The sequence below is a fragment of the Nilaparvata lugens genome, chromosome X, assembly GCF_014356525.2.
Source record: "Nilaparvata lugens isolate BPH chromosome X, ASM1435652v1, whole genome shotgun sequence".
Lineage (NCBI taxonomy): Eukaryota > Metazoa > Arthropoda > Insecta > Hemiptera > Delphacidae > Nilaparvata > Nilaparvata lugens.
Genome location: NC_052518.1, coordinates 28,056,794 through 28,068,450, shown reverse-complemented (window position 1 = coordinate 28,068,450; position 11,657 = coordinate 28,056,794).

Below are 11,657 nucleotides of genomic sequence, written 5' to 3'. Positions count from 1 at the left end.
AAGCCCAAATAAGTATATCAAATTTTATAGCATTATAGTAAAGAGCAAACTTAATTATTACCTCTCTTTAAATTCATATGTAAAGACACAATCTTAATTAATTTCTTGAAGCTTACAGTTGAAATTCACTTCTAAGCACAAATAATAGTTTTTTAAAGCAAGGCTCCCCTAATCATATTCATTCTTTAAAATTTATCAATTCTCTTATTTTTGACTATAATCATATTTTTAACTGGAGTTGTTCAATATTTTGATTTAATAACTTATTTTTCGAGTGACCTGATAAAAGTAATAAGAACTGTTTGTTAAATTTCGTTGTATAATATTAAACTTGAACTGTAGTACTTTCGAAAACTCCATAATCTTGTATATTTTGAATCATTACTATACTTAAATCAATTTTATAAATTCTCTTAAATTTAAAGTTTACTAATAAATTCATAATTAATCTTTGTTTTGCCTTTCACTTCGTACATTCCCTTACACATGACCCTGATCTATCTATCTTTATCTTTTTCTTCAATACTATTATTAGTTCAGTGAGTGAAATATAAGTATCCACACAGTGAGTGAAATTATAGTAAAGTAATTATTTTATCAATCCAAAGTGATTGATTGGCGCCGGGCAAAATACCGTATAGAGTGAGGGAGTTCGAAACCCACTCTAAACATAGACCGACAGTGGGAAAGAGTTCAAAATGTCACCGCAACTAGGGGCCAGATTCTAAGTTAATCTGCTGAAGTGTATCAAGTGAAAGTGCATAATAGTGAATTGGTATATATAATCACCTCCATTTGTGTGAAATTCTTATTGAGTGTGCTACAGAAGTGTAATAATTATTATTATTATTAGTATTGCCAGGTAGGAAAGTTATCTGTTTAGATTCTTCAAATTCTTAGTGTTTAACCTATTCACTTGATTATTTTGTATGTAAATTTTTGAATTTGTATTTGGTGCGCTCAACTATATGTACATTTTTATATTGGTTATAGGAAAGTTGATATTATTTATTCTCATTCAATATTACTTTGGGGGTAGCTTTATTTCAAAAGAGTGTTATTTGGGTTTAATCAATCATTCATTATGTTATTTTGGTGAATATAGTTTTGGGTTATATTAGTAGAATTGGGTATAGAAGTAGAGAATTGGAAGCCCTGAGTATCTTTTTTATATTATTTTATCCAGTCAAGCATTATAGAAAATCAATTTTGAATTATTTATTTGTGGGTGTAGTTTATTAAACAGTATTTTAATCTTCTGTATGAACATTTTTTGGGTCATGTATGAGCTTCGTGATAGGTAGGATTAGTAATAGGATCGAAGTATAGGTTACCTATGTCAGGATATTTTCTTAGAAATAGGGTTGTGAACACACTTCAATCAGACACAATGGCAACAAATGAGAGCACCACAAGAAATTTCAAAAGCAGTGAGGGCAGCACAGACAACACCATCGAGACCAGTGAAAGTCACGAGCAATATTCACCGGGGATGCAGGCATGGCCCTAGGGACTTTGCCGCCCTGGGCGAGATCGGCAACCGCCGCCCCCCCTCTCAAGTATCCCGTCTAATTGTTAATCCCGGGTTCCACCCCTTCCTTGAGGGATCGCCCAACTTTACTATTGTGTCTCTGCCGTAATGCGATCGCGCCATTCGCACCACAGAGTCTCAGGAAACTCTAAATAATTATGTACTAGGAGTTCCAAGTGTAATTGTACATTTTAAAATTATTTTTGTTTCATAAACTGTTTTATGTTTCTGGTTGCAGATATATTTTTATAAGCCGACTAGAAATTTACCCGAAGGTTATCAGCTGTTCAAGTTACAATTTATTGACATTTAAACAAATATTTGATAAATATAAATATTGGGGAACAGTAACACAAAATATCTGATTAAACTATTTTTATGTTCGAAACAGGTACACATGAAGAAAACAGGCTGTGCAAAGGCTAAAAATAAACTTTCTACTGGTGATATTTTTCAAAGTTTTTCGATTTGTGTATTATCAAGCTATCAAAATGAAAAAGTTCTTTTAGGAAAACATTTTTTTCCAATCATTACTTTTCAAAACATGAGCGCCTAAAGTTTAAATTTTTGGGACAGAACATTTCAAATTCGGTATGAGATAAATCCATGAAACTCAAAGGAATTCTTCATGGTTGATTGAATAAAACAAAAATTTTCTGAAAATATCTGATTTAAAGAAAGTTATTCAATTTACTAAAAATTACCAAAAATAACGTTTAGTTGAGTTATTTTTGGTAAATTGAATCTCTTAAAAAAAATGATATTTTCAGAAAATTTCTGTTTATTCAATCATCATACCATGAAGAATTTATCCTTTGAATCTCATAATTTTATCTCTTACTGAATTTGAAATGATCTGTCCCAAAAATTTAAACTTTAGGCGCTCATATCTCAAAAAGTAATGATCGGGGAAAAAATGTTTTCCTGAGAAACCTTTTTCATTTTGATAGCTTGATAATACACAAATCGAAAAACTTTGAAAAATATCACCAGTGGAAAGTATATTTTTAGCCTTTGCACAGCCTTAAGACGTAGACTGCAAGAGAGTCTTAGGTCTACTTAACTTGCTAAGTAATTGAAACTAAAATTTCTATAACACATTGAATTTGCTCAACACACCTGTTTAATTAAGTAGAACTTGTCTGACTTTTGCATGGGAGAATTCCTTCACCAATTCTTCAAGATCTAGGGACTGAGCTACTTTATGTTCGCTAGACTACTCAGACTTCCTTGGACATTGTTGACCTTGGAAAAGTCCTAATTAGCTTCTCAATTAGAAGTTTGGAAAAGCTTCTTATACAATTTTACTATTCACATTTATTATTATGAATTTATTGTTTATGTGTATTTTTAAATTTTCCATTCCTTAAAATTTGCCGCCCCCAAAATCTGCCGCCCTGTGCGGCCGCCCGGTCCGCCCACCCCTGGGGCCGGCCCTGCGGGGATGTTACCGAATTCTGACGCATTAAATCAACCTGGTGACTCTCACGACGACCAAGAACAAATTCCGAGTGAAAAAAGCTGTAAAGTAGGACTATCAGGGAAAGAAATGGACAAGATTTTCAACTTATTAACAAGTATGAGGGAAGATATGGGTGCCAGTTTCGAAGAAAGCCGGACAAGTATGAGCAAGCAATTCGAAGAAAACAGTAAGAAATTGGAAGGAAACAGTAAGAAATTGGAAGAAAATAAGAAAGAAATGAACGAAAAGTTAGAAAAGTTAAGTAGCAATGTAGAACAGCTGGAGAGAAGATTTGAGAAGAAAATGGAGGAAAAAACTAAAGAGATTTGTGGTGAGATAGCAATAAAAATAACAGCAGTTGAGAAAAACGTCGAGAGAATAGATAAGAGACTTTCAACAGAGATCGCATCGGTGAGAAAGGAGCTATCAGAGAAATCAGGTGGAATGGATAATGCAGCCTTTAAAAGATTTGAGGAGCAGCTCGCGGAATTTTACAGAGAGAAGGAAAGGATGAAAATGGAATTCGAGAAGGCCAGGACACAACCGATTATCGTCAACACCAGCTGTAGAGGATTGGATAAAGTGCCAAAATTTGAGAAATATCTGGAGAATCCTATGCAATTTTTGATTAAGTTGAAAGAATATTTGCGGCGTAGTGGGAAAAGTAACTGGAGTGAGTAATCAAGCATCATTGGAAAGTCATTTGATAGTCAACACTCAGCATGGTGGATGATTATTCAGGCTAGCATTGACTCTTTAGAACAATTTGAGGAGCGTTTCACTAATAAATTCTGGAGCCAACTCATTCAAGATTCAGTGCGAGAGAGATTGAGAACCGGAAAATTTATTAGAGGGAGGAAGTTAAACGCAAGTGAGTACTTCATAAAGCAGATGCTCATTGCAAGGAATTTGACACCGGCACTCTCAGATGAAGAAATTATAATGAAACTAGTCAAACATTATGGAACTGGATTAGAAACAGCTAGATTCAATAGGAATGTTAAGACAGTGCCCGAGATGGAAAAACTATTGGAAGAATGGAGTGTGCAAAATATCGATGTTGAGAAGAATGAATTAAGGGAGAAGCGAGAACAAAAAGAGAAGAATGTATGGGTAAAAAGAGAAGAGAGAAAAAGTCTGCAAATGCAAAGGAGAGAGCAGGAGATCGGTAACGGACAGCAGCGTCGGGACAACAATCATTTCAACAATGGTGGCAGAGGAGGTAGAAGATACGATTCAAATTTTCATGGAGATGATCGACGTAATGATTACCAGCAGAGTCCAACAGGAGAGAAAGGAGAAAAACGGTATCATAAACACGAAAATGCAATAGAGGATGAAGGAAAACAGAGTCAACAGTTTGAAGAAAGGAATCCACAAATGAAGAGAAGACGATATGGAAACGATAATTTTGGATCAAGGGGAGCAATCAATCATGAGAACTACTCGCAGAGAAGTAAGGCTAATGACAATGGAAACACCTTTGAACGGAATACAAACTGGAATAGAGGAGGACAGAATGACTATGGACAAAGAGGATTGTCTCCAGATGATAATTGGAGGAGAGTGAAGAAAAATATGGAAGATAATAATCAAATTGTTAACTAATTATTATCTGGAATGATTTTCGACTGGGGAACTGTAAATATACGGAATAGTGTAAATAGATAATATTGAAGAAATCATAATAATAGAAAATGGACAGTAGCTGGTGAGCAATCAATAAACAATGAAGGGAGAAGGAGAACAAATGACTCACAAGAAGGACAAAATGAAAGTGTAAGGGCTAGAGTAGAAAGAGAAAGTGGGCAACACTTGCGAGATGAGCGAGCCACATGAGAAGGAGTGAGAAGGAGAATGTATTGTTCACAGAGTAAACAAGCCAGTAAGCATTGTGCGGAATTCACACAAGGGGTGGATTGAGTAGCCTTATTGTGTGAAGGATGCACCTTGCTGAAAAACTCAACTGTAAATATTTATAGCCTATAGTATTGATTGTACAGTACAGTATGATAAGGAAAGATAGAAACAGAAGAAAATGCAGCAGCGGACTAAGTTGACATTATCAGTTTAAGAGAGTCACTAGGGTAATGGCCAATCAAAATTCCACGTAACATGCAGCATCCAATGATCAGGTTGAACCACAATGGAGAACTACAGTGATCTTCAAAATTCTAGACTGTCCATATTATGAACTCATGTTGTGTTGTCTGAAGTGTGAGAACATTAATTTCATCACATAGTTTACTCTTAATAACAATCCTTTTAGTGTTAATATCGCAAAGACTGAACTCATGTTTCATTTAGTATTTGCTCTTGAGAGGGGGGTTTTGAGCCACAAATGGCGACCACGTGCTCTCCTATAAAATTTTAAAATTGTAGATTTCTGTTATTTGTTGTAACACGTGCTCTGAACATATTGTATTTAGGAATATGAACGCTTGAAGAGCTAGAATAATAAGAAGAACCGTTTCTCAAAACTATTGAGAATGCATTTGAATAGCCTACCTAGACAGACGCTGGGGTCATTATTCTTTTCAAAATAGTTTGAAACAAAATCATTTTGTCATAGAAACTTGCTAACAGTATATGATAACAGTAACGTCAGTCACAGACACGTTTACAATAGAAACCACATGGCCCACTGTGTTTTGTGTCAACCCTTGTATATATCTATAGCATAAGTTGATGGCAGACAAATGAAGATTGTGTATAGCAATATAGATATATAGTTAGGAGAGAAGTAAATATAGATATGTAGTTTACAATGTAACCACATGGTTAGCATATGCTACAATTTTACCACGTGGTCAGCATATGAATATTATTGAAGCAATTATTTGATGATCAATTATTTGAATGGTGATCACATAAAACCATAAATATGAAACGAGTACATGTTAAAGCAAGGCTCCCCTAATCATATTCATTCTTTAAAATTTATCAATTCTCTTATTTTTGACTATAATCATATTTTTAACTAGAGTTGTTCAATATTTTGATTCAATAACTTATTTTCCAAGTGACCTGATAAAAGTAATAAGAACTGTTTGTTAAATTTCGTTGTATAAAATTAAACTTGAACTGTAGTACTTTCGAAAACTCCATAATCTTGTATATTTTGAATCATTACTATACTTAAATCAATTTTATAAATTCTCTTAAATTTAAAGTTTACTAATAAATTCATAATTAATCTTCAGTTTGTATATCATCAAGCTATCAAAATGAAAAGGTATTCTCAGGAAAACATTTTTTTCCAATCATTACTTTTTGAGATATGAGAGCCTAAAGTTTAAATTTTTTGGGACAGAACATTCAAAATTCGGTAAAAGATAAATCCTTGAGATTTAGAGGATAGATTCTTCATAGTATTGTTGAACTATTTAAAAAAAAAAATTCTGAAAATATCCATTTAATCGAAAATACAATGTTTTTGGGCCACTCTGTATCTATATAGAACATGACAATTATTTATCATGAAAATATTGGTTCCTTCTGAATTTATTTATCCTTTTGTGGATACAATCACAAATCATATAAATATAATTTGGAAAGAATAGCAGGCTTTGCCCAAAACTATTTTATTCCCAAATTTTGATAATGAATAACATGTCCCAAAATGTTTTTATAATTTTACTGCTGAAAGTTCATGTTTAATTTTCATTTATGTTTAAAAAAATATATGTATAAAAATCAGAAATAAAATATAGATTGCTAGCAGGCCCTCTTTTTCATGTCTATATTGACTGGACTAATATGGTTGCAACTTTGAGCGAGTTAGTGTGAACGCATTACTGGGAAAAAAACATACCTATAGTCTTTTTTCTTTAGGGCTACTTTTGAATAATACTTGAAAATAGAAATCAAAGAAAAAGAAAAATAATATTATTTTAATATTTTTATTTCTAAAAAGAAATAATTTAAATAAAATTAATAAAAGAAATAAAAAAAATTGCCAATTTTAAAATGGATACTTGAATTTCTGTTTTTATTTACATACCTACAGGTATGGTTTGAAAAACAAATACGACTATCTACTACAGTGCAGTGTAAATATGGCCTAAAACGCTAACATATAAAAATTAACATACAATAAAAATAAGTAACATCCATATTTACATAACCAAAAATATCATATATTCGACTATAAAGGAATAGCACATTCGCTCCTGGGTGGCACATATATGTGCCACATGACTAATCAACTCCTCCCAATAAAAAATTAGGTTTACTTCATATATACCAGTCAATTTATACAGGATACTCCACACATTCCAAATCATATCACCTGTTGAAATTAATATTTCCTTAACAGTAATTTGAATATTTCTCTGGAAGATCGTTAAATTCCTCAAGTTTCTCAAATTTCAGGGTTTTTTCACTCGTGACACATATATGTGCCACTCGGTCTTTATATAGAATGGTGAGTGTAAACCAAGGATAGTGTATAGCAGGTTCCCTCAATCGCGTTTACATACGTGGATGAGATGGCATGAGCCTATGTCAAACTCCGACCTCTCGGCTGGCAAACGCCGGCTTCCCATAAGAATTACATAGCCTACAAAACACCGCCTCAAATATCACTTCCTCACATAAAAACCGCTGTATTGATAAAAAATATGAATATGCTATTCAATTAAGAAAGAAACAAGCTCAACATCAATGTGTATTTTCAAAACATTAATTCATTTCAAAAAGTGTAGAAAGTCCTTGAATCTATCACTATATTCAATTGGTAAAACCTATTCATATGTGTGAAGAGGCTGGTAACTTATTTTTTTGGACTTATTTTAAACAATAATATGACAAAATGAAGCGAACTTATTTAATTTCATGCTGATCGTCCAATAATATTTAAAAATGATTGTTTCTTATTTGACAATTGTTTGTGAAAATTGATAGTTGTATCGGCGCCCGGAATGCTAGTTGCAAACATTTGTATTAATGATATTTGTTTAAGACTTTATTAATTGACATATACCTAGAACCAATTTAGCGAAATCATGGAACTGTTCACCATGGTTACAAGTTATTTTTAGAACGTTGAACTGTCTGGTTACTAATAATTATTTCAGTTGTCTACTGGAAAGCGTAGTGCCAACACGTTGCTCTTGTATTGTGTTTTTGTTTCTGCTCAGTGCAGTATTATTATTATTATTATTATTATTATTATTATTATTATTATTATTATTATTATTATATTATTATTATTATTATTATTATAATTATTATTATTATTATTATTGACGATTTTAAGTATATTTTATTGATTATTTTCATGGGACACAAATTTACAAAGGAAATACCATATATTATTCACGGTAGTATGATATTTTTTTATTTCAATGTGTCCTTGGGATACTTATGAATGCAAAAAACACTTGGGTAAAGCAAGAATAGATCTTAATTATGATTTAAATAGTTCAACAAATTATAACTTCAAATAATATAACATTAATTATTCATGAAATTATTCAACTACCTTACAGTACAGTAGTGTAATGTGCTTTATTTCTTGATAAAATAACATCACATTAAAGTCATTAAAAGTCATGATTATCTATTTTTTTATCAAAGTTAGGATAAATAAAAATCTTTATAATGTTTAAATGTTGTTCATATATTCTTAGGGCTTATCTAGACTGTTTATTTTTGTGATAAAGCTAGGCAACCGTTGATGGGTTCGAATTGCTATTGTAATAGTGTGAATATTGAGTGGGTATTATTGTAGTTGTTTTTGTGTATCTTATATTGTTTTTCAGGTTTTTGAACTGAAATGAACTTTGATTCTAACTGTATGTTGAACCCTGCATTTTAAGTGTGAGATTTGACTCTGTCTTGTTTGAATTTGCTAACTTGTTGCTTAGTTGTCGAAATAAAAGCAATTTTTGTGCATTTTTCAAATGCAGTTTCAATTTCTTGTCGAAAAAGCTACTGTATTTGGGAATTGTATGACCATTGACCTTTTTGCAGCTTTGGCTTTTCCACTGGAAGTTATGCTCAATGCTCATGGAGGGGGAATAATTTTCAGTGAAAAGGCCACGGTTGGTATTGAGACGTGAACAGAAGATCATGTAACGGTGTGCGAGCCTCGGTCCTCTGAATGGGTCTGTTGCCCATCCAGAGGGACAGATTGAAAAGTTTTTCATTATCAGTACTTTTGTTGTAGTTTGTATAGTGATCTAAAATTGATAGAATCAGTAGATGTAAAGTTAAGAGGTTAATGGTGTGCTGAATTTAAGTAGAGTGTAGTGAGTTTCATCAGGTCTGATTTTATTGAGTTTTGGATTAAGCATTCTCAAAAGTAAAATTTTAAATTGTTGAAATGGTGAGTGCCAAACTGTTGTTTTTATTTAGCTCGAAGTTTAGTACATAGAATGACCGAGGCCCGAATTTAGTTGCAGCAAGTTAGCAGGTTCCCAGAATGTATACATTGAAATTGAATATACCTTGTTTTTCTAAATCAGTTACTGAGTTATTCTGTTTTAAAATTTGACATGATTTCTATTGATTTGTTGATGAGTTCAATAAACCTGAGGTTAAATTTTAAAAGTATTTTCAATGAAGTTCCTGGCTCGTAGTTGCTAGTTGCTAAAATAGGTGACAATTCGATTATGATGATAATCTGTGCATTTGAATGAACGAATCCACTAGAAGCTCCCAACCATTCAAGGATTAAAATAGAGATTTGATAGCATAATTTTGCTAAATATTATAGAAGAGAAGAAACAACCCCCTCCGTTCACACTATGTTTCAGGAGTTGTTGATAAAATAACATTAATATCCTGAAATTACTAAAGAAGCTGTTAGTTCTTTCCACAGACTTCATAAGGATAAAATTTCTAAATGAGAATAGAATCTGTTTAAGAGAAAGAACTAAAACGATGCAGAAAAATCTAATAGAAAGTACAAAAACTTATTTGAAATGGTATTATCAAATCAAATTGTGTGTTCAAACGATTTGTTTTGAACTCGCCGGTAACATTTATAGGATTTTTACTGAAAATTAGTTAGAACATTTTGATGTCAATCATTTCTATGTAAAGTTGATGGTTGATTTGCTATGAGAGCTCAAAGTTTGGCATTTTTACATTTGAATGCATGTTAAGCCAGGGCGAGAGGTCGCAGCATGACATCACACCATAGCAGGCTGCGTTCTCCACGCGTCTTATGTGATCAAGGCAACCTACTATTATACTATTCTTGAGTGTAATCCACCTGAACCAACCCATTTTTTTCAATTATAAGGAAATAGCAGTAACATCAAAGGCCAATGACATACATATAAATACTTACACAAAATTCATCATTAGTAAATTATTATTATTGATCATGTTTTCAAAGTAGGCTACAGTACGGTAGAAGCTCTCTTAACCGACCCCTACGGGACCGGACCATGGTCGGATAACGAAAAAGGTCGGTTAAACCAAATAATATTGTAAATAGTCGTAATAGTTGTTAAAATCATTCAAACACGTAAAAAAAAGCTTTTAAAAACTGTTCCTAAACTTTTAAAACTACTGTAGCCATTACTCACCCAATAGTCCTTATGATCTTCCATGTTCCTTGATGAACACCGACACCGAGTTCATTACTAATGCTTTTGACAGATTCCCCTTTATCAAGCCGTTCTATTGCTTTTAGTTTTTGTTCCATCGTCACAACCAGTCTCTTACGTTTAACACCACTCATTTTACACTACTGTACTTTACACTAACAAAATCAATTACATAAACAATTACGGTATCAAAAACTGTTAAATATCAAAGTTTGCAAACACAGTTAGCACACTAGAAACTGCCCGCACATGATATTGAGAGCAACTGACTGAATTTTGACTTGCTACGGAATCATATGTTCGACCTGTTGAAACATGAAAGTTATTTTTGGATCGTTATCACAGCAGCAGCGGAAGTTTGTATATTCCTGGAAACGGTCGGTTAATCCGACGGGCGGTTGATCCGAGGTCGGTTAAGAGAGCTTCTACTGTATAAAAATAAAAATCCAAGAAAATATTTGACTTACAGATAGAAAATTGAATTGTCCAATATGTTGTGAAATGAAAATAGTCCATTCAATAAACTTATTTGTGAATAAAACAATCATGTCAAAAAGGCTTTCTTTTATGAAAGTATGGAATAATAAATTATTAGTCCCAATACATGTGGAGAAATTGCAAATCAGTTACTTGAATCAAAGAAGAACTCATCGTTTCGTACACTTCACCGCTTGCTCCCAATAATCTTTTCAAATTTCTTCTACATGTTTGCCTTTTTGCAACCAATGTCCAATCACTGCTACCCAAAGACGGAACCTCCTTCAAACACAGTTTTTCAACAACCTTTGAAATTCAACGATACATATGCACATATACAGAGTGAGTCATATGTATGGGAACCCTTCAATAATTTGGAGACTGTTGTAGATATAATACTGTAACTTTCAGGATAAGTTATTGATAGAATACTCTACCTTTTAATGTACAACTGAGTTCCAACCCCTCATAAGGGGTTTACTTGGGGGTTGTAACTGGGATATTTAAAATTTAACACCCATTGTGTGGTTAATCATTTTAAAGGTCTTTTTAAAACAAGAAAGATGGCATCAATAATAAAATTCTATGATACTTGTATCCAAAATGGTGGCTGATTAAAGTTTTA